Consider the following 24,793-nt stretch of genomic DNA (forward strand, 5'->3'; position numbering starts at 1 on the left):
CCCTGAGATCGTGACCTGAGCCTAAGGCAGAGGCTTAACCCACTGAGCCACCCAGGCGCCCTTTGCTTTGCTTTTTAAAGATTAAGTCAGTTACTGTCTCAACCAAAAAAAAGAAACTTTCTCAAAAGAGAAACATTCCAGTACATTGAAAAGGACCCAGGGTGAAATCCAGTCCTCCCCTTCACTCCTTATGTGAAATTTAAAGGAAAGCTCTTACCTGTAGCATCGGTGTAGATACTAAGGTAGATAATACAAGTCGAACAGGACTGTGTCTGGCGCACAGTAAGCATCCAGAAAGTGCTAGCCAGGCCTATTTCTGAAAGCTGTTGACTAAATGCTAGGATTTTTTTTACCTAGCCACCTGGTTGGCTCAGTTGGTTGAGCATCCAAGTCTTGGTTTCGGCTCAGATCATGATCTCCGGGTTGTGAGATCAAGTCACCCATCAGGATCCTCATTGATCTTTTCTCTCCCACTGCCCCTCCCCACCCTTGGCTGGTTGGCTGATTACATTAGCAAACACATGAAGGGGGCCGCCTGGGTGGCTCAGTCGGCTCAAGTGTCTGCCTCCAGCTCAGGTCATGATCTCGGGGTCCTGGGATGGAGCCCCACGTCAGGCTCCCTGCTCAGCAGAGTTTGCTTGTCCCTCTCCCTCTGCGCCTCCCCCAAACTTGTGCTCTCTCTCCCTAAATGAACAAATAAAATCTTAAAAAAATAAAAATTAAGTACTTAGCACAGTGTTTAGTTCATCAACAAGTATTAACTTTCCTCCGTCTCCTGCAGCGGTGCGGGAGCTACAGAGACTGCAGGCACCATGCGATTCCATCGGGATGGCCAGGCTTCACTGTACCATATACTTACCATTTAGGTAATGTAAGCTTTCTGTTCATGCCTCTGGGGGCTCCCCTGATGTCTCCTCGCTGTCTTGGAAATAGGCACTCGCTATATTTCAATGGCAGCTGCCTTCTGACCTGGGCAGAATATAAACAGAAAGCAAGACATCGGTAAAGCGGGAACTGTACCAAGAGCGAGCCTTTTCCTTTCAGATGGTCTCAAGGCTGACCGCACTTTCTTAAGTGACTTAAGTGGGCTGCCTCCACAGTCCCCAAAAGTCTAAAACTCATGACATCTTACAGCTTGGGAGGGATCTCAGAAATCAACTAATTAAATACCCTCAATTTAAGGAAAAAAACTGAAATTTGGAAAGGGTGAGTCACACAACTGCTTAGAGCTAAAGCCAGGATTCCACTAAAAATACGATGTTCTAGAAGATGGGTAAGGAGAAAAACCCAAACATCTGTGGAGTACCTACCACACCCTAAGTAATATGTTTTATATTTTATACAAGACAATAATACAATAATATCACCCTCTAAGAAAGAATCTAAATTTCAAGAAGTCCGTGATTTGTCCGAGGTCTTACCGCTTGCTAATAAATGGCCATCAGGATTTAAACTGACGCCTGTCTGACAAAAAAGCCCCTTCACTAGGCTGACTCTTGTCGGGCTGCCTTCTAGATGTGGTCCTTCAAAAGGCCCTTGAACCACCCAGTATCAATTAGAACCAAGTAGAGCTTCTCTGTCTGCAAATTACCCTCTAGTTTTATAACAAGCATTCTGCCAGACCCAAAAGACTTACTAACCCACGGAGTATTACCCCTAAAGTTTCAGAAGAATTACTGGGGGTAGAAGATCTGGGGCAAACTTCTGTCTATCTTTATCTTGCCAAAGAAAGGAAAGATACCTTCTACACTGGAAGTAAAGCTTTTATACTTGGATCTTAAACACAAACTAACCCCCTTCTTTTATCGGGACAGCACATCCCACAGACTACCTTGTGATCTCTTTCCGAGGCTGTTGGTTCCTTTAGTCTGACTCCCACACCCCCACTACCAACCCCGTAACACACGGCAGAGTTCATCCCTGCCTCTGTGCTCCTAGAGAGTGAGAAGGCTGAAAACAGAGAGATAACTGAGTGATAGCTTTTTCAAATGGCTTTAAAAGAAACATGAGGGGGCCACCTGGTTGGCTCAGTTGGTTGAGCATCCAAGTCTTGGTTTCGGCTCAGATCATGATCTCCGGGTTGTGAGATCGAGTCCCCCATCAGGATCCTCATTGATCTTTTCTCTCCCACTGCCCCTCCCCACCCTTGCACATGCTCGCTCTCTCAAATAAATAAAAAACTAAATCTTTAAACGAAAGAGGAGAGCCTGAAGCCTCAAGCCAGTAAGACCAGAACAAAAAAGAATGAGTGACAGGCAATAAAAACAGAAAAGTAGGAAAAAGGATCTACACCAGAGTCAGCACCCAAGGGATGGCCTGAGTGGATGTGGATTAAGTTTTAGCCTCCCCCACCCCCCCACACTTTTTAAAAAGTCAGTCTAAGTACACCATGTATAATTGCTATTTCAATCTGCTTTGTCTCCACGCGGCCCAACAATGACAGCAGCACCGCTGCTGAGAGCTGCTGTCCCCACCGCCTCCTGCCACATTTCCCGGCAAGCTACTAAAGCCCAGGGGGCTATTCCTTTCAAAAGAGGAAAGAATGCGCTGCCCAGAATCAAACAGACAGGAACTCCCGATGATCTGGATTTATTTTCAACTGTCTACATTCTCTCCTTATTTCTAAGGGATGAAAGCAAGCAGCAAACAAGTTCTTTCCTTTGCTTCTGAATGTCATTTATTTCTTGCAGCCTTGGCGTACTGGCCTTCTGTCCCCAGAACAAGACGATGACTGTAGACTCCTCAGACGCTGCGGTGCTGTGACCCACCCCGCGAGACCCGCCCATACCACTTCCCTCTGGTACCCCTTCTGCGGTTTCTCGTTGTTTACTTTTGCTAAAGACAGTGGTGGCAGTCTGCGTATGTGGGTAGTGTCTATCTGTCTGTCTGTCTAGAAGCAGAGATGAAAGGACCCTTACAGTTCATGGACAGTCCAGCTGCCTCATGTGCCAGAGGAGAAAGTGAGTCCCGCCTCTCTAACCCGCCTCTCTAAGTGAGAAGAGACTTGGCCAAGGTTGCGAAGCAAGTTAAAATGAACGCGGCTCGGCTGAGTTCACCTGAGCTCATACGCTGCACTGAACAAAATGCGACCAATCACCCTTATCTGACTGCTACCGACTGAAAGTCTCTTAAATATGTATCACGTTTGTTCCCAAAACACTTTGATAATGGATAAAAATGCTATTAGATATTTCTGGCTCCAGTATGATCCTCCAACAGATAACGACGATACACTCTGGATAAAATGTAGAAAACTATCTGAAGTGAACAAAGGCTGGCAGACCTAGGAGAGGAGTCAAAAACTGGGAGAAGGGGTTGGGATAGGACAGTTCCCCGGGTTCGGAGCTTTCATCAGAGGGCTGAGCGGCGGCACAGCCAATCAAAAAACAAACCCCAGGCTTTCTCTCTGGAGGAACCACAGACAGAGTCCAGAGCAGCCACAGGTAAGAGGAAATAAGAAAGAAGAGGGCCAGAGAAGCAAAGTCCCAGGCGCTCTGTGTGAACTCCATCCAAACCTCTAGATGAGCCCGGAACCGTACACGTGCAGGCAGAACTCCAGCACTTCAGCCAAGGACAGAAGCACTGAACTAAGGTTTGAGCGCACACCTCCCTCTCCACAGAGGAGACAGACCCTGCAGATGTAACCGTCTGCTAAAATAAAAACATCACCAGAAATCAGGGTCTCCCCAGCATAACATCCACACGCATTCCTGTTCAGGCTACAGTCCCAGATCACATGAAGAACTACAGAAACTACATCCATTCGCAAGGAAAAAAGATCATTAGCAGAGGGCAACTCCAAGATGATCCAAATACGGGAATTACCAGACAAGGATATTAAAAAGCAGCAATTACAGCTAAGCAGAGGAAGTGAAAACATTTTTATTTGGAAAGTGGCAATTTCAGAACAGAAATGTAGTACCTGAAACAGCCACACGAAATCCTTTGAATGGGCTTAAGAACAGGTTGGTGATGGCAGAGAAAAGAATCCGTGATATCTGCGGATCAAGAGAAATTATCCAAACTGAAAACCTCTGGGTTATCCACAGTCTCTAGAAGAAACACCCCTCAGCCCTTCACCGGAGTGTACACAGTGACACCTTGACTTTCTGTCACCAGAGAGAACCAGACAAAGGATCACGCAGACACTACGACCCTGTAATTCTGCTGCAGCAGGTCACCCTCTTACCAACACAGTCACTTTTTGAGCTCTTCCAAATGTGAGCCAGGAACCAAGACAAAGGTGGAAAATGAGAGGGCGGGATACTATCCCAAGTCCTAGGAGTCCAACCTGGTGGCCCACTGTGTCTGCTGAGAAGCAGAAAGTGAGGAGACAATCATTTTTTCTGCTAGAACTGTCGAGGAAGCATTCTCAGGAGTGTTCAGGAAAAAAAAGCGAGGAGGGATTTTATGTTTTTTCTGCCCTTTGCAATCTCTTCACTGAAGAGCCAACCCGTAAACAGGCTGACGGCAGGACGGAGTGAGCCCCGTTACTGGGTCTGGGGCTGAAAAGTGGCAGCAGCTTGGGGAGAGCCAACCTAGCGCCACCCACGTTGGTAGAAGCAGCTCAACCTGAACGCCGCCCCTGACCAGCATCCCACACTCAAGTCACTCATGCTGGAGTTCAAGACTAGGGGAAAAACACAGGCTGCAGGAGACCAGTCTGAAAGCCCTGCTTTTTTCTCAATGCCCACTCCGCCCCACCCCACCTGCCCACCTGCCCACGATGGGGCAGAATCCGGAGCAAGTGGGAAACTGGGGAAAGGGTGAGGAGCCTAGAATAGGGAGTTCACAGACACCTGACACACTGTCAAGTTCACCCCAGTCTTTTATACTCATCTGGGTCTCCGTTTCATCAGTCAAACAAAACACTCGAGACAAAATGATACTTAAGGGCCTTTCCAATAGTAACATGTATGAATCTTTAACATGCTATCTTCATGTGTCCTTGAAGAAATTATAAATAGGCCCCAAAGGCAAAAGTGACATTCCAAGTCAATGACTTATTAGAATACCTCAGGGTTATATGATTATTCATTGTTAAAGAATAAATTAACAGTCTTGTTATTAATTCTTAAATTTCCCATTAATAACAGATATCAATACCTATCTATGATAGAGGTCTGCTAAAATAATGTTCAATTTGGGCCCCCTGGGTGGTGTAGTCGGTCAAGCGTCCGACTCTTGGTTTAGGCTCAGGTACATGATTCAGGGTCATGAGATCGAGCCCTGTGTCAGGCTCCACGCTCAGCACAGAGCCTGCTTGACTTTCACTCTCCATCTCCCTCTGCCCCTCTCCACCACTCACATATTCTTTCTGAAATAAATAAATAAACGTTTAAAATAATAATAATGTCTGACTCTCCCAGGATAACTCTTTTATCCATGTAACTCTTGGGAGGAGAAGGCAGATACTCTTATCCCCCACATGACAGATGAGCAAACAGATTAAGACCGGGGACTCTTTTATGGTAACAGAGACAGGACTAGAATCCAGTAATCCCATTTCCAAGCTTCACCAAAGAAACCAAAGCAAGCTTACCAAAGAAACTTCACCTAACAAAGAACCCAGAGTATAAACGAGATTAAAATTAGAAAGAAAGGATTTAAGAACTTTCAAACACTTTGGAACCACTTATTAATAAACAATTGATAAGACTAGCTTGTGATTAGGGCATCTATTTAGAAGCAGGCCCTCAAGGACCGCCACCTGCCCGCTGTTTCCTTTTCCAACAAGTAGGCTATAATTGAGACTAGGCTTCCTTGCAATTAGCCCGTGTCTGTGGGGCTTAGCAATAGAACCACATGTCTAAAATTGTTGGGTTTAGACCTGCTTTAGAAAGCTGGCTGAATCAGAAGAACACGCTGGCTCCTTTTCACTCCTAGGAGTCTTTAATTAGGCTATCAAGGGGCCACAAGGATTAGGGCAGGTAATGGCAAATGTAAACAGCAAGTCACAACCTCAGCCTAAGGAGTAAGAAACCGAGAAAGTGCTTTTATTACCCAATTTAATCTTCACAGCAGCCCCCTCAGGTAAATACCAACATGATTATTTTATAAATGAGGAAGAAATAAAGAGTAAGTCACGTAGCTGGTATGTGGACTCTCACCTAGGTATTTCTGACCCACAATTTGCTTTCTTCTCTCCATGAAACCACCTCCCCAAGGACTCTTTGAGCTCTGACCCTCAAGAAAGCCAGTCCTGATCCACATCCCAAATATTACAAACGGACAAGAGGCTGATGGGTAGCTTGTGCATTCTTTCACTCAGTCACGTACTCACACAGGTGCTGACTGGCTACCGGGCATCACGCTCTGAGGTGAGCACCGGGGATAAAACGGGGAGTGGGAAGAGAACTGTCTTCACGCCGTTTACTGGACAGTCCGGCGAGGAAACACTGATTAAAGAATCACACGAGTAAATTAACAGAAGGTGACCCATTCACAGAGAGGTCTAAGAGGCTGCCACGAGTTGTCAGGACATTTCTAAGTAGAAGAGGGAGCACAGGGAACCCCAGGAGCTAACTGGATGACGACGAAGCGGGGACAAGCAGACGCATGACCGGAGACAAGGATGGAGACATAGAGAGCCACACAAGGCATTTGGAGACCAAATCACGGATTTGGGTCCTGATCCAGAGCTACAGAATGTCCTTTAAGTGCTAAGTAGGGGTAAAGTGTGTACATTCCAAAAAGGTCATTTCAGCTTCAGTATGGACCACAGATGGAAGGAGAGGAGAATGGTGCCAAGATGCAGAGGGAGGCCAGCTCCCGGGCCAGGAGGCACAGTGCGGTAAGAGCGAACCGCACGCGGGGGTACCCAGCACCTACTATGGCCCCAGGCCCCATTCTGGGCACTTTGTAGGAATTCACTAAATCCTTACAACAGCTCTATGAAACATACTATTATCCCCGTCTTATAAAAGAGAAGTTAAGTAATTTAATGGTACAACATACCCCCTTCAGGTGCTCACTTCCCTCATAATCAGTCCCTTGCAAACATCTTTCATTCACTTGCCCCCACCGGAGTCTTCAACTAATTAAACTTCTTCTCACTAAACCAAACTAACCACTTCTCCAGCCCCACACCAAAGCAGCTAAGTTACCAACTAAGCTGTGTCTCTAGAGAAAATACCAACTACTGATTGGCATCAACTTAAAAAATTTTAAGTAGGCTCCATGCCCATCGTGGGGCTTGAACCCATGACCCTAAGATCAAGAGTCACATTCTCTACCAACTGAGCCAGCCAGGTGCCCGCATTTTAAATTTATCACCACAAATCTCAAACACAACCCTCCACGCTGCCAGCAATCCTACGACATTTCCCTTGCTAGGTTCACTCTGCGACTCCCCCCAAAATAACTCCTGCACATCTTTTTCGTTCTCAATAAACCTCCAGCCCCTATCAGCTAAATAATTCTGTCTCCAAGAGGCAACACTCAGACCAGTCATCTCCTAACTCCAAGTCTAACTACACACCAGCATTCTGCTTTCCCTTTTGTTACAATGAAAAGGCTTTGCTGATACATGACATATAACTTTTCATGTGTACGATGGATCAGATTCCCTCTCATCTTCAGAAGCAATGTCCCCCGCTAGCTTACGTCATTTTTCTCCTGTGCAGATTCTCAAATGCCCCTACCCAACAAGCATGCGGTACACAGGCTAGCCCTGGCCCGCAGAGTCCTACCAGTGGGAGTACGGAACTGAGACAGGCACCTGGGCATCTGGGAAGCAAGCTGACCAGGCAGTGGCATCCAAGCACAGGCACCGAGGACCTCTCAGACAGGGTCTGGACCAGTGAGGGTCTGATCAACTCACACAGTGCATCGCACAGGAAGTGAGTTACAGACAAAATGCACACAGTAGTCCCACATGTAGGTCCCAAACTGGAAAAAATTAACTGGCCCTGCAGCACCTATAGCTTGAGAAGCCACACTCTAGAACAGTGCTTCTCAAACTTGAAAGTGCACCCAAATCAGCTGGGGGTCGCCCTGAAGTGCAGACTCGGACTCTGTAGGTCTGGAATGGGACCCAAGAGTCCGTATTTCTAACAGGTTCCCAGATTAATCCAGAGGCCACATTTGGAAAGCGAGATTCTAGGATTTCTCATCTTAAGTGAAACAAAATGGGATCGGGAGGGAGACAAACCATAAGACACTCTTAATCTCACAAAACAAATTGAGGGTTGCTGTGGGGAGGAAGGGTGTCAGAAGGTGGCTGGGTGATGGACACTGGGGAGGGTATGTGCTATGGTGAGTGCTGGGAAGTATGTAAGCCTGATGATTCACAGACCTATATCCCGGGGCAAATAATACATTATATGTTAATAAAAATAATTAATTAAAAAAAAAAAAAAACAGAAACTGGGGCTCCTAGGTGGCTCAGTGGGTTAAAGCCTCTGCCTTTGGCTCAGGTCATGATCCCAGGGTCCTGGGATCGAGCCCCGCATCAGACTCTCTGTTCAGCGGGGAGCCTGCTTCCCCCTCTCTCTCTGCCTGCCTGTCTGCCTACTTGTGATCTCTGTCAAATAAATAAATAAAATCTTAAAAAAAAAAACAAAAAACCAGAAACAATAAACTCTCCCTTGATCTCACACCTCCTTCCAGCTGGGCCAGCCCCTGTGTCTCTGCTTCTTCTCACAGCAAAACCGAGTGGTCTCTGCTCTCCACTTCCGCACCCCTCATTCTCAGTTCATGCCAATCAGCCCCCTGTCCTCAACGCTCCTCAAAACCTGTTCATCAGGGCCAAAGGCCAAATTCTATGTGGTCTCTTCCTTACCCACCAAATGGCATTTAACACAAATAACCACTCTTTCTCCATTGAAACCCTTTCTTCCTTCCTTGGTTCCAGGATATCACACTTTCTTGATCTTCCTAGTCCACGGGTCAGCCTCAGTCCACCCTGCTTTCTCCTCTACTTGGCCAGAGACAGTCCCGGGGCCTCTCTTCTTTACCGGTACCCTCCCTCCTTTGGGCAATCTCCTCCAGTCCCATGATTCTTAGTATCAATGACCTCCAAATTTTTATCTCCGGCAATGACCTCCCTGAATTCCAGAAGCATATCGGACAGCCTTCCTGACTTCTCTACCTGGATGTGTAACCGATAGCCCATATCCATATCTTCTCAGACTCTGGATGGTATTTACCCCCCACCCCCCTTTCCCCAAACTCATTTCTCTTTACATCTTCCCCCAATTCACAAAACCACCATTCACCCAACTGCCCAGGCCAAACACCCCATCACGCCGGGTGTCTCTTTCCCTAACATCCCACCTGCAAACCATCAGCAGGTCCTATCAAGTCCACTTTCAAATTTTCTTGAACCTATCCCCCTGCTTTCTACATCCCCAATTAGGCACCCTGGTCCAAGCTACTGGACTTGCCCCCTACCTACTCCAACAGCCTCGTCAAGTCTCCCTGCTACCAACTCTCTCCTATATATACGGCACTCTCCGGATAGCGGCAAATTAAATTTATAAACATTTAATCAGAGTCTTGATCGATATAGACTATATCTGATATAGTCAAGACTCTATTCTGCTTAAAAACAACATAACAAAACACCTCTCACAGCTTTCCCTTTCACTTAAAATAATCTAAAATCCTCACCAGAGTCTACAAGGCCCCGTGGGACACGGCCCTTACCTACGTCTCTGACCTCATCTCCCACCAGGTCCCCTCCCCACTTCCCGCTTCTTGCACCCAGTGTTCATTCCAGCCTTGGGGACCTTGCACGAGCTGTTCCCTCTTCCCTCTGTACAGCTGGCTCCTTTTGGTCATTGAAGGGTCAGCTTAAATTCTACCACCTCTGTGAAGACTTGACCAGACAATGTAAGGTTGCTCTCCACCTGTAACATATCACAGGGGTTCATGTGCAGTTGTAGCACTTAACCTTATCTGGTATTTTGTTTACTGTCTTATAGTTGTCTCTTCCTCCCCACCCCTACCCTCACCTTCTATCTCATCACTACATCCCCTGGGTTTTCCATCTAGAACCAGGCCTGGCTGACAATAACTAGAGGGGTCTGGAGCACAGGGGAGCAATCCAGGCTCCAATACATAAACTTATGAGTCACGTCCAGAGGTGTGGTTACTAAAGCCCATGGGACAGATGAGATCACCGAGGCAGAGTGTCGACTCTGAGCAGAGAGGAGGGCCTGGGACAGGAGAATACTTCATAGCTGTAGAATGGATGAGCCTACAAACACAGCCCAGAAGTAGGAGGAAGAATAGGACAGTGTTACGTCACCAGAGCCAAGACAAGAGAGTGTTTCTGGAAGGAAGGCGTGGTCAACAGCATCAACTTCACCGAGAAAATGACCAAAAAAAACCCCAAAAACAATCTGTTGAATTCGGCCTCATGGAGGTCATGAGTGACCTTACTGAGAGGTGTACAATGAAGTGCCAGAAAGCTGCCTGGGACAGGCTAGGTGGAGGGAGGCAGCGAGTGCAGACAGCTACTCAGAGAAGTCCGGCTATTTCAAGTGAAGATGACGGATTCGAGAGAATGTGGGGTGGAGGACACCTGGTTTCGTCTGTTTCTGCTTAAAGGGGGCACTTGCCTCACGTACGAGAGGCAAGTAAGTCCTGGTGGCTGCAAGTCACCCAAAGGCTTCGAGCCTTTTTTTTCCTCAGCTTAGAATTCCACTCGCCTTGGACTGATTCCCAAATGTGCAGAGTAACAATCTGGAAGCCCTTTTTCACACGTGTATCTCCTCTTCCTCACTCCCCCAGGAGATAAAAATGCCCTTCCCTACACTTTCCCTTGGTGCATCAGGAACAGAAGACGTAAGTGGCTGTTTATTACTGGAGGGCCTGGGTTTAGGTTTGCTCTGCCCTTTTAATTTCAAGATACATTTTGGGGGAGTCATCATTATTTCTACCCTCAGCAAGAAATTTCTTTCCATATATATACATGTATAGATAGATAGATAGATAGATGTAGTCTCTAGAGAGCTTCCCTTGGTCTCTATTGCACACTCCTCTCCTCTGTCTTGCCTGCCGCCCAGGCAACACCCTATAATGGAAAGAGTCCACATGGTCTCGGGAGCCAGGCCACCTCGGTCCCCCTACAATCCAGTCACACAGCACTTGAGGTGATTCCACTTCCCCATCTCAGGTTCCTCAAGTGTACGCAGAAACTCTAATACCTAAACTTCACGGGGCTGATGTCGGGATTTTAGGAAAATACACCTTGAGTGTACACACGAGGCCTGGCAGAAGTGTATTCTACAAATGTGAATCCGATTTTCTTCTCGTCACATTCTGATAAAGCGTTACATCCCCTGCCCATTTTTATTTAGTTTCTCTTTCCCTCCGAGTGTATCACGAAGCCCTAAGGAAAGGAACCTTGAGAAATCCATTAGCTCAGTCCAGCAGAAATAATTTTGAAGAAGTACTAAGAGAGGCGGGCAGGGCCCGAGGCGTCGCCGGGCAGCATCTGAAAGGGCAGGGAGGACGCCCCGGTCAGAAGACCTCAGCCGCCGCGCTGCCCGGCTCTCTGCATCACCCCACAACCCCTGGTCCAAGTTTCCTTCCTGTAGCCCTGCACGTGTCTCTATATCTTGTCCTCTTCGTAAGTCCTCCCTGCCAGCAAGTCTCAAGTCAGCATCCTCAGTATTACAGCCTGAACAAAGCGTGCACACCGAGAGCACACGTGTACTGAGCGGTAATGCTGGGCAATGACCTCCTGAGAACCGTCCGTCCCATGTACCGGCTCTGTGACCCTTGTGGATTATTAAAATTCTCTTGAGTAAAAGTTTCCTCATTGGTAAAACAGAAATGACCAATATATCTGGACTATATAAAATTATAAGGATGAAATTAAATAACATATGTCGAAGTACTTTGGTCGGTATAAAACACGGTTATTGTTATATTACAGGTACACAAGACAGCTGCACAGTCTACCTTTGGCCAGCTTAGGTGTGTTACTAAGAAAGTCCTCAGTCCCTGGACGCCTGGGTGGCTCAGTCGGTTAAGTGCCTGTCTTCAGCTTGGGTCACAATCCCAGAGTCCAGGGATCAAGTCCCACATCAGGATCCTTGCTCAGTGGGGAGCCTACTTCTCCCTCTGGCTGCCCCTCCCCCTGCTTGTAACCTCTCTGACAAATAAATAAATGTTTAAAAAAAAAAAAGAAAGAAAGAAAAAAAGAAGGAAGTCCTCAGTTCTGGAATAGTCTGTTTCATGATCTATGGCTACCTGTTTCTACTTCAAGTTTTCCCATCCCTGGCAGCTGAAAAATTTATATTCTTTCTAATTTCACTTGATTCTCTTTTCTTAGCAAGGATTCTTTAACTTCTCTGACTAAATGGCTCCTTGTCCCCAGAATGGTAAAGACCATTGGCCTTGATACTCTCTAAGGGCCCTTTGTGGCTCTAACATTCTAAGCCTCTCCATCCTTTGCTCCCAGAGTACTTTGTCCATCTCTCTACTTGCACAATTTCGTTTACTTTGCATTATAGCTTTATTTTATACCATCTCCTAAGGAGAGAGCAGAAGGTTGTCTGAGTTTTATGTTCCCCATAACACTTAACATGGAACTTTGTACACAGAGCTCTGAGCTCCCAAAATATTGGCTGATTGACTCAATGCTAATTTCTAATTTTTGTGCTTATTGTCCATACCAAACAGTAATTATAGACTACCCTCTTATTCTTTTATGCTTTTTTGGTACCTCTACAGGCCTGGCACAGTGTGAAACACATTGTCAATATTTTTTTTAAAGACTGGTGGTGACTGGATTATTTCTTGGCCGAGGTGAAAAAGCCCTATCAACCTATCCTACCTATGATTTTTAACAACTTGCTCTGGTTACTGACAAATATAAACATGACATTTATCACTGTCACAGAAGGAAACTGCATAACAGAGTTATGCACAGAGTTATTACACAGATAGAAGCAAATGAAATCCACAGGTCGAGGGGCCTTGTTCTCCCCAGTGGCAACAAAAATATGGTAAAGGGGCACCCAAGTGGCTCAGTGGGTTAAGCCTCTGCCTTCAGCTCAGGTCATGATCCCAGGGCGGTGGGATCCAGCCCCGCATCGGGCTCTCTGCTCAGCGGGGAGCCTGCTTCCCTTCCTCTCTTTCTGCCTGCCTCTCTGCCTACTTGTGATCTGTCAAATAAATAAAATATTTTTTAAAAATGGTAAAAAGGCAAATATATTGATAGCAGACCTGGACTAAAGAGTTTATCTCTAGAAGATGGGCAGCCTCTCTTCTTTTTTTTAAAAAAGGGGGCTCAAGGGGGCTCCTCCCCCTGGAGATTGGTCTAGGCCTCATGACTGACTTCTAACGACAAGAACGTGGCAAGAATTATGAGATGTCATTTCCAAGACTAGGTTATAAAAGACTGAATTCCTTCTTGCTGGCACTTTCTCTCTTTCACCATCTCTCGCTTCGATGAAACTAGCTGCTGTGGAGAGGCCCCTATGACAAGGAACTGAAGGTGGCCTCCATCTATCAAGCAGCAAGAGTTTGAGGCCCTCAATCCAACCACAAGGACCCGAATCCTGCCAACCACCTCTGAGTGAACTTGAAGCTGGCCCTTCCCCAGTCACACCTTGATGGCTGACATCTTGATCATATCCTGTGTGAGACTTTAAAGCAGGCAATCCAGCTAAAACCATGCCTGCCTTCCTAACCTACAGAAACTGATATAATAAATGTGTATTGTCTTATGCTGCGACATATAACCAACATACCCTGTATATTAAGGGGGGTGCACCTGGGAGTATATTAAGATCCAACTCTTGGTTTCATTTTGGATCATGGTCTCCAGGTTACAGGATCTAGCCCTGCATCAAGCTCTGCGCTGGGCATGGAGGGTGCTTGAAATTCTTTTCCTCGCTCTCTGCCCCTCCTCCAGCTAGCACTTTTTTTTTTTTTTTTAAGATTTTATTTATTTATTTGAGAGGACTTGAGAGGGAGAGAATGAGAGAGAGAGAGCACAAGAGGGGGAAAGTCAGAGGGAGAAGCAGACTCTCTGCTGAGCAGGGAGCCTGATGCAGGACTGGGTCCTGGGACTCCGGGATCATGACCTGAGCTAAAGGCAGTCGCTTAACCAGCTGACCCACCCAGGCACCCCAGCTAACACTTTCTCTCTTTAAAATAAATAACTAAAATCTTTTTTTTTTAAAATATTTTATTTATCTATTTGATAGACAGAGATCACAAGTAGGCAGAGAGGCAGGCAAAGATAGAGAGGAGGAAGCAGGCTCCCTGCTGAGCAGAGAACCCTATGTGGGGCTCGATCCCAGGACCCTGGGATCATGACCCGAGCTGAAGGCAGAGGCTTTAACCCACTGAGCCACCCAGGCACCCCAAAACTAAAATCTTTAAAAAGAATTTTTTTTTAACAAAGAAGGGAAGGGATGTGGAGAGAGAACCTATGGATTAAAAAGATTCTTTAAAAAGACATACAGACCTGGGGCGCCTGGGTGGCTCAGTGGGTTAAAGCCTCTACTTTCAGCTCAGGTCATGATCCCAGGGTCCTGGGATCGAGCCCTGCATCAGGCTCTCTGCTCAGCAGGGAGCCTGCTTCCCCCTCTCATTCTCTCTCTCTGCCTGCTTGTGATCTCTGTCTGTCACATGAATAAATTAAAAAAAAAAAAAAAAACCTTAGAAAAAAGACATACAGACCAATCACAATGCATGGATCTTAACTGGGTCCTGATTCAGACCAAACCATAAAAAACAAATGAGAATCATTGAAGAGAAAACAAAAATCTGAGTGACTGGGTATTTGATGATATTAAAGAATTCTTAAGTTTTTTTATGTGATTATTAAAATTGTAGGGTTTTTTTTTTTATTTTAAGAAGCCCTTAACTTCTAAAGATATGTAATGAAACGCTTACAGATAAAATGATACAATGTCTGGAATCTGCTTCAGAACAATACAGAATGGGGTTAAGTGGATAAGGGTATGGATGAAACAAGATTGGGCGTGAGCTCCTAACTGTTGAAACTGGGGGTTGGGTCCATGGAAGTCCCATTATGAAGTCTCCTTTTGTATAAATTTGAAATTTTCTCTAACAGAAAAACCTAAGAAAGGGGAGGGGTTGGGCAGAATCCAAGAGCCCAAGGAAGGGCCTTCCAGTTATGACAATCTAGGATTCGGTACTAATCCCAAAGTACCTCAAAGCCTTCTATACAGCCACTCTGATGTTCCACAGGTTTCCTACACTGGATATACCAGTCCATGCCAGTGACCAGCATTAACAACTTTCCCACAAAAACCCTGTTGAGCACTTAGAGCTGATGAATTACTTAAGATTATTAGTACAATTTGGCCCAGATAGGTAAAGAGGATGGAGTGATACAGTGGCTAATTGCTAGAAGATGCTTGGCACAAATCAGAAGGAATCACCCTAGGTCTTCCTGGTATGGGAACCCACCCCTGCTGTGATTCACTGTGGCCTGCCTTGGAACACTCCAGCCTCCCACCTACCTCCGCGTGCTATGTATAGACTTAATTTCTTAATCCTTTAAAATTTTCTTTCAATTGCCATGAATGACCTATTTTCCAATTTCCAATTGTGTTCAGCTAATTAAAAAACAACAACAACAAAAAAAAACCTCATGATCAACAGTTCTACAAGAAAAGAACTTCAACGGGGAAGACATAATTTCTTCTTTTTCATGTCAGAGTCTCTGATTCTTAGGTTAGAGAATCAACCTTTGAAGTTCCTACTAAAGAAGAAGATTCACAGCACAAAGTAAAATCAGGACATTGAAATGGGAACTTCATGACTATATTCTAGCCCCTAAGCCTTCACTTCTCCCTAAAAGAACAGTCGAGATTTATACTCCGACGGGTTTTCAACCTTGGCTAATTATTAGAAAAACCTAGGAGCTTTTAAAAATATCATTACTGTCTGGCAACCGACTCAATTTCTACAATGAGTCAATGATATGAAAAAGGGGGATCAGAAGAAGAAGGAATCTACAAACAAAGAAACTTAGGAAACACAATACTGTGTGTCTGGTCAGAGCCTTACCCTACCTAACTAACTGCAAAGACGTTTTCGAGACTATCAGGAAATCTGATTATGATCTTATCTAGATATTATTAAGCACCTGTTAATTTCATTAAATGTGATAATGGCATTATGGTTATATAAGAAAATGTCCATGTTTGAAGACATACATGGGGCACTGGGTGGCTCACTGGGTTAAAGCCTCTGCCTTCGGCTCAGGTCATGATCCCAGAGTCCCGGGATCGAGCCCAACATCAGGCTCCCTGCTCCAAGGGAAGCCTGCTTCTCCCTCTCCCGCTTCCCCTGCTAGTATTCCCTCTCTCACTGTCTCTCTCTGTGTCAAATAAATAAATAAATATTTTTTTAAGTTTTAATTAATTAACTAGTTAATTAATTAATTGAGGTACACCTGGTTGGCTCAGTCTGTTAACCATTTGACTCATAATCTCAGCTCAAGGCTGGGTCTTGGCTAGAGGCTTGATCTCAGGGTTATGAGTTCAAGTTCTACACTGAGCTCCATACTGGGCATGGAGCCTACTTTGAAAAAAAAAAAAAAAAAAAAAAAAGAATGCTAACAACTAGTACAACCAAACTCTTTAGCAATATCTACCAGAGCTGACATATGGCCCAGAATTTTATTCCTAGGTATACACACCCAAGAGAGGTGAGTGCACATATTCACCAAAAGACTTCGAGTATCCATGGCAGCTTTGTCATAGAGCCCAAACTGTTAAGATCCCAAACGTCTGGGGTGCCTGGATGGCTCAGTCAGTTAAGCATCTGCTTTCAGCTCAGATGTGATCCCCGGGTTCTGTGACTGAACTCCAGGTTAGGCTCAGCAGGGAGCCTGCTTCTCCCTCTTCCTCTACCCCTCCCCTCAGCTCCTGTTCTCTCTCGCTCACTCTCACATTATCTCAAATAAATAAATAAAATCTTAAAAAAGAAAAGATCCCAAATGTCCATCAACAGTAGAAGAATAGTTGTGGCACATCCAAACAATAAAACATTACCTACTCCTACATACAACATGGATGAATATCCAATACCCAGAAACAATGTTAAGCAAAAAAAGCCCCAAAGAGTGCATACTGATTCTATTTATATTCTATTACACGAAACTCAAGAATACACAGAACTAATCAAAGGAGATAGAAGTCACAATAAGTGGTTACTTGGGCAGCCAGTACCCATGAGGAAGAAACACAAGGAAAGTTTCTGAAGTTCTGAAAATATTCTCTATCTTGACCTGATGCATATCTTGATGTGCGCAGCCTTTCCATGACAGCATCCTTATATAAAAATTGAGTATTGGGACACCTGGGTGATTCAGTCAGTGAAGCATTACTCCTGATTTTGGCCCGGGTCATGATCTCGGGATTGTGAGACTGAGCTGCTGGGCGTGGAGCCTGCTTAAGATTCTCTCTCTCCCTCTTCCCCTCGCCTCACTCATGCATACACTCTCTCTTTAAATAAATAAAATCTTTAAAAACATTTTTTAGGGTGCCTGGGTGGCTCAGTTGGTTAGGCAACTGCCTTCAGCTCAGGTCATGATCCTGGAGTCCTGGGATCGAGTCCCACATCAGGCTCCCTGCTCCATGGGGAGTCTGCTTCTCCCTCTGACCTCCCCTCTCATGCTCTCTCACTCTGTCTCTCTCTCAAACAAATAAATAAAATTTAAAAAAAAAAACATTTTTTAAATGAGTCTGCTTCTAGAAGCTTGGCAACAACAGAGGTTTCAAACTTTCTTGAGCTACTGCAGATTAGGACAAGTTCAGTGATCTGAGAAATTATAAGAAAAAGTAATCTTATGTCTTCTGAGGAAGAGATAATTTCTAACTCGTGTTATTTATTCCCTTTATAATGAGCAAATTTGCTCCCTCAATAATGAGCAAACAAATATGGGAGTAAAAATCAGAATCCTAGGTATCAGTATTTTATAAAAGCTCTGTAACAAATTCTAATGTGCCGCCAAAGGATGGACCATTCTTCTACCTCAGCAAGCTCAAACTTAAGACTCCCAAGGCTTCCTCTTTTCATTTCAGTAGAACTGTGAGACAAGGTAATAAGAACAGAAGCTTGAAAAGATGGTGGAGCAGAGAGGACATACAGAGTGACCTCTTTGAGAAGAGGAGGGATCTAGGGCAAGGGAGGAAAAACGGAGGCCAGTGCGAATGGAACCAAGAACAAAGCTGTAGGAGAATGAATTTCACAATTCCTATTTTAGTTTTAGCTTCACTACCAGCTGGCTATGGGTATGACCTTAGGCAAACTGCTTCATCTCTCCAGGCCTCCCTATGATTTCGTACAGCTTTTAAACAAAGTCTGGAGAGGAGGGTGAGAGGAATCAAGTAAGAACAGGCCCCTCTGGAAGACGGCAGGATTGCCTCTAATGTAGATAGCACTTACCATCCTATATTGTAATTATCTACTTGTTTATCTCCCCCCACCAAACTGTGAGCTCTTAAAAAGCCAAGATTATAGTATTTCATCTCCAAATCCAAGCACACGCATAGAACTTGGCACATAGGAATAGTTCAGGAACTGCTCAATGGCTAAATAGTTGAACACTACGAGAAATGCCTATACTTATTTTCTTACAAGCACAGGTGTACTTACATAAGGAAGAACAATTCATCTCCCACATGGAACACTGAGTAATAACATTGAATAATATTATTTTCTTTATTAACACTAACTAAAGGAAGTCCAGATTCTAGGATGCCCAGAATCATCAGAAAGGCTCCCCTGAGATGTCCTGCCAGAGGCCTCAAAAGCCCATGCTTCTTCCTACCTAAAAAATAATGCCTGCTAACACTAATACCTAATGCTTATACCTTATCTCATAGTTCAAAGCACTTTCATTCCCATATACCAAAATAACGCTCACAACTCTATGAGGCGGTATTATCAAACCCATTTTATTCGTGAGGAAACAGGTTCATAAAATAAATAATTTGCTAACCTAAGGCAAGCTGAAAACTTCAAAAGGAAGGCTTTCATAGGCAGCCCCTGTCTTCAGTGCCCAGAACGAGAAATAGGAACATCACCAATTCCACTTCCCCAGTCTCCAGGATAGATCAGTCAGTCTACTATCAGCTTTGCTTTATTAAGCTAACTACCTCTTAAGTCTTCCTTCTCCCCATAAGAATCAGTTATACAGATTTTGTTTTATTTTGGGGGGAGGGCAGAGACAGTGGGAGAAAATCTTAAGCAGTCTCCACCACCAGTATGGAGCCCCACAAGGAATTTGATCTTACAACCCTGATGTCATGACCTGAACAGAAATCAAGAATCAGACATTTCATCAACTGAGTAACCCAGGGGCCCCTACAGATTACTTATATTATGTTTTAAGCAAAAAAAAAACAAGGCCAGCCCAGGGAGAAAAATCCCAAGACTACAAACAGCCACACTTCGTCAAAAGCTGCTCGCTAACCACCCTGTGTATAAAGCTAAAGAAATCAGAGCAAAATTTGCTCCAATGGGAAGCTCTAAACCCTGCTGACCCGAGAGCCCTGCCGCACTGGGTATCCGCCAGCCATGCACAGCTGATTCAGTCTGTACTTGCTCCAGTATTTTCTCACTAACTCGGACTGTTCTGTTTTCTCCAAACCACTGAGAATTCTCACAGAGCAAAGGTCCTATCTTCCAGTTAGGAAGGTCCCACTTCTCTAAATGAGCACATAGTACCCAAAATCAGACCACTAAACATGTTTTTGTGTTCCAGTAATTGACATAAACTGCCTTTCCCAAAATTAAAAATTAAACGACTTTAAGTGATTAACAGGCTGACCTTTTTCAACAGAACAACACATATAGAATCTAGAATCTCGAAGAAGCAAAGATCAAAGGACACTTTGCACTACGATAATGCCACGCACACATTTTAGAGGTGCTGAATAAAAGTACGCTAAATAAATGATAACTTAAAGCCCATTAAAAATCACTTAAGGCAGAATAAAAAAACTAAGGACCAAGAAAGATGGGCACAGAACGCCAAGTGAATTGGAAAAAAATCAAATCAGATTCCAAGGCAGTTCCACCCAAGGTCATGCTTGGGGTCCCACAAGGGATCGCTCTAAACTTAAGCACCACATTACATCTTCACAGAGACCTACAGCCCCAGTTCGTGCATTGGGGGGGGGAGGCGGCTAGTATATAGGCTAGCACATAGGTCCTCTCACCTAGAGGAGCATCTCACTCAGCAACAGCTCTCCCCCTCCCTCCAGTTACTCCCCACTCACAGGCCCTGAGGCCCAGCCACAGGACTAGAGAGTTAAGCCAGGCAGAGCTAAACAAGGGAGGAAATTAGCATGCCACCTGACACTTCCCTGGCACAGCCTAGACTGATTAATTTAAGTTACAAACATGACCAAAGAGTCTACTATGCTGGTGAAACTACCCTTATTCTGCAAACTAAAAATAGCTTATGTATCAAACAGGAGCATTCCTCAAGTGCTTTTGCCCTGTCACCCACGCAAAGCTCCATTTCCTCAAATCCCTCACCTAGAGTGTTTTCGGGGAGCCCCATCCGCCCACCTCTCCATCTGCCCCACTCCTCTCCCTAATCCCCTGCACAGAGCAAGAGACCTAAACTCCTTCACCTGAACTCAAGCTTTAAAAGTTTGTTTCCAGTTACAAGCATGTACAAAGCTTGGAGGCTACTGCCTTGTGTTAAGCCCCAACTGATGGGCTCGCTGCAGCAAATAATGAAAAGCAAAGAAAAATGAAGGACAAGACAGGGCATGAGCAGGAAGTCAGCTAAACGCTTTTCATTCAAGCAGGACTGGAGGGAACCCCACCCACTGGGAAGGAGAAAGCACGAGGTGAATGGTTTCCAGTATAGAGTCAGACTGTATCTGGCTTGAGGTCCTTACAACACAACCATCAAGCCAGCTCTGGGGACAGACTCATCCCCAAGGAGCTCTGGGTACCCTACAAGAATCATTAAGCTGTCCTCGGGTTGCCGTGACATTTTTAGGGGGAACAAACTCTATAATTTAAGCTGAACAAGCCAAGCTTAAGCCACAGATTTTTCTAGAGCCGAGGGACGGGCTCAAACCATTTCACTAGGAAGTGGGAGCTCAGACAGAAGCTAAAAATCCTGTCCTCAGTAGCTCGCCCTCCCGCTGCGCCCTGAGGTAAGCTGGCACGCCTCTTCCAAAGGTGGAAACTAACTGTGGACTTTGAACTTCCTTATAGCCCCTTGTTCTCTGCAATAGCATCAGAAGAATGCCACAGTACTATGCCACCCTGCATGGTCTGAACAAAGCATTGGCTAGTCAAGAACAGTTACCTGGGATAAATATTAATATACTCCCCACAGATCCAACTTCGAAGTCTTGTTTCACTCCTGGTTTAACCTTTTACATTCTCTCTAAAAACAAAAAACAAAAACAAAACTGGCTTATCTAGAAAACCCACACTCTCAGAAACATTCCTACGGGGCGGGGGGATTTAGCTTGAGACCCCCCCCCCCATACACTATGGTAAAGTTCCTATACAGAATCTATGCCGTGTGTCAGAGCAACTAAGTTGTGGCCCTTCATAGACCAGTGTCAGAACCTTCCAGGATTCATAAAATCAAAAAATATCAGTGCTAAAAAGATCTCTGAGGATCAATTACCCAGCCTTTCATTTTAAGGATGGGGGAAATAAGGTGCAAAGAGAGGAAAACGGAGGCTTAGAGCAAAACCGGACCTAAAAGCTAGGTGTCCAGCATCCCAACTTAAACCCCTCAAGCCACCCCCATACCTCTTCCTAAGACTGAGTTTATGGGAGTCAAGTGGCTAAGGAAAGGGAGGGAAAAGCCAGCAAATCTATGGCTCTAATCAAAGAGAACAGCTCCGTGAACTCTCCTCTCCTCTGCTGCTTTGTGGTGAGATTCAGGGCCAGTTTCTCCACACGCCTTAATTTCAAGAGCTTGTCTCTTAAACATTACGTAATATTTACTAAGAAGCAAAACTAAAAAAACTCCCACCTACACCTTCCCTGGGCCTCCCAATCACTGTCCAGGCAAAGTCAAAAACAACCAACCGCTACAATGGAAGGGCTATAAGAACCCCAAAGCCAAACAGGAACATCCTTGAAGGAAGGGACACATTGAAAAAGATGACTCAACCGGGTGGCCCTACTGAAGGGAACTACATTACCAGACTTCATATTCTAGTACCCAGTCTCCAGGCCTTGGAGAAATTTTGATTCTCTGAATCTTGGTTTCTTTAACAGTAAGATAAAAATATACAGACTTTCATTCATTCGAAATCCCTTTCAAGCTCTAGAAGGCTCCACCTCTGTCCAAGAGGACCCTGCCAAAGAAAGACTGTTACCACGATAGTACCCAAGAGGCAAGGTACAAAAGTCTTAAGCTGGGCCACCAGCCTAGAGATGGGCCCTGCAGAGGCTTCAAAGCCAGCCTGCCCACAACCTGACAGTAAACATCAAGGGCGCCACTAGAATTCAACATGGCGGAACAGTGCATACTTTCTTCAACAGTGTGCCCACTAGAATGTTGGCTGTGACGCCTTTAAGGATCTGGTTTGACCATCTACAGATGGTTTAAATTTGCCCCTGCTGATTGCTTCCAGCCCCTCCAGTGAAATCAAACTGAGTATTTATTGAGTGTCTACCACTAAATATATTACTTTCCCAATATCCTCATTCTCTATGTTCCCTTTGATTTAGCAGTTACATGTTAAAGACCTATGAAAAAATGTAAAATGCTTAATCACAAGTAAATAACTAGAAATTTCAATTAACAGAAAACAAAACAAGACAAAACGTCTGTGTGTCAGCAGGCTTCTTCCTACAGCATCTCCGTCACACAGCCAAGCCAGCATTCCCCTTTCAGAGACCTCGCCTTCCCAGGGATAGGGCTGGTGCTGAAAACACCAAATAATGTAAGCAAAGAGGACCAGCTCGGTTTTCTGCTGGCTCATCAACAAAACTTCTTAATACAGAGGCTACAGAGTATCAGAGATTAAAGCCAACAACTGAATCAATGTGAAAGGAAATGCAAGTTCAATGTAAATTATGAAAAGGAACGAATCTTAAATAAACAAGTACTTGCCTGCCCACCCACTTAGCCTTGGATAAAGACGATTTCTATCAACAAGATTACAAACAGTAATTTTCAAACCTCAGTATGGATATGGAATTACTTGTTAAAAATGCAGATTCCCTGGGACCATTCTCCAATAGTCTCACTAATTGGATTTGTTATAAAGCCCATAGATTAGCATTTGTATTCTGATAAAGAAGGTCCAAAGACTAGGCTTTTTCAAATACTGTGAGGAAGAATGACATTGTTAGCTCTCCTGGACACCTAAATGTACATTTTCTGGGAGGTGTAACCCACATTGTGTGTTCCAAGGACACCCAAGTGATTTTCAACAGTACCAGACCTACTCCCTCCCATACTGAGAATCCATACGGCTGATTAAGCACTTTAATAAGGTAATCCCCCTTCCACCTCCTAAAGCATCTTCCGAAGCCAGTGCCACCTCCACTCCTCATACCAAAGACCCTTCTAAAGGGTTACTGAGACATACCATTTGGGCTCCATTTCTTGAATGGTCACTCGCTGGCTTCATTCTCGACTGTGTGTTACTTCTCAGAAAAGTCTTTCATTCCATCCTATCTAAAGTAAGATCCTCTCTAAAAACAAGCATCCCGTCTTCAACTTGGTCCTTGCTGCTTCTGTTTTATTTCTCTTTGTGGTCCTTAGCATTACCAGAGATTCACTGTATTTTACATTTATTTACACTCTCCCTTACTAAATCATAAGCTCTACTAGAAAAAGGGCTTTCCCCCACGACCCCCACTGTATTCCCAGCACCCAGAATAGTACCTGACATAGAGTCGATGCTCAATAAATGTTTACAAATGAATAAAACACCATTTCAGAAATCAAAATAAAATTACTGGTCTTTCAAACCATTCAGTTTGCCTTCTATAAGCACTGCCAGCAGTGTCACCCTTTAGATGGATACCTTGGCTCAAGAAGCTGAATCTGGTGACAGCCCAGAAGGGCGGCCTGCCACACGACTTTCACCGCCCTATGGTAATGTGAGAATCTTCCCCCCGCAACTGCACTGCAACAGAGGTTTAAAGGTCCAGCCTACAGATGTTTCCAAATGACTTATATTCCATAGGAATGACTTGGCTTCTACTATGTGAAAAGTCAAATGCAATGTTGGCAAACACCAGTGTGAGAGATGCATGTTTCAACAAAAGAAGAACATGGTATGTTGGCAGCCGAACATACTTCACCCGATTCTGCATTAGGTCAGCCAAACACTCGCTGTCAAGACGCAGCTATCTCTCACCACACACATTTGCCTCTTCTTTCGTTTAAAGGCCATAATGACTTATTAAAGACAGACTATACCAAGTGGTTCATATACATTACCGTAATCCTCAGAACAATCCTACAAAATAGGTATTGTTATCCCCATTTTATACATTAGGAACTTGAAGTTCCAAGGAGTTAAATAATTTAAAAGTAATGAAAAAGTAGCAGGGGGGGCCTGGGTGGCTCAGTGGGTTAAGTGTCTTGTGTTTGGCTCAGGTCATGAGTCCAGGGTCCTGGGATCAAGCCCTGTGGCAAGCTTAACAGAGAGTCTGCTTCTCCCTCCCTCTCTCACTCTCTCCGCCCCCCATTCACGCTCTCTTGCTTGCTCACGCCCTCTCTACCACCAAATAAAGTATTTAAAATAATAAAATAAAATAGTAGCAGGTTAGGTTCTGAATTCAAGTCTCCTTGACTTTAAATTCTTGCTTTTTTCATTTTAACACTTTCATCCCTCAG

At 44.8% G+C, this 24,793-nt stretch overlaps 1 protein-coding gene across 1 annotated transcript in view; it reads right to left on the reverse strand.

Annotated features, from left to right (window-relative positions):
* Positions 1-24,793, reverse strand: part of LUZP1 (leucine zipper protein 1) — a 96,465-nt gene that overhangs the window by 30,196 nt on the left and 41,476 nt on the right. The window contains exon 2 of the mRNA XM_059376602.1: positions 860-969. The gene's annotated coding sequence lies outside the window, so the exon portion shown is untranslated. The remainder of the gene's footprint in view (positions 1-859; positions 970-24,793) is intronic.

Source organism: Mustela nigripes, chromosome 14 (assembly GCF_022355385.1).
Source record: "Mustela nigripes isolate SB6536 chromosome 14, MUSNIG.SB6536, whole genome shotgun sequence".
NCBI lineage: Eukaryota > Metazoa > Chordata > Mammalia > Carnivora > Mustelidae > Mustela > Mustela nigripes.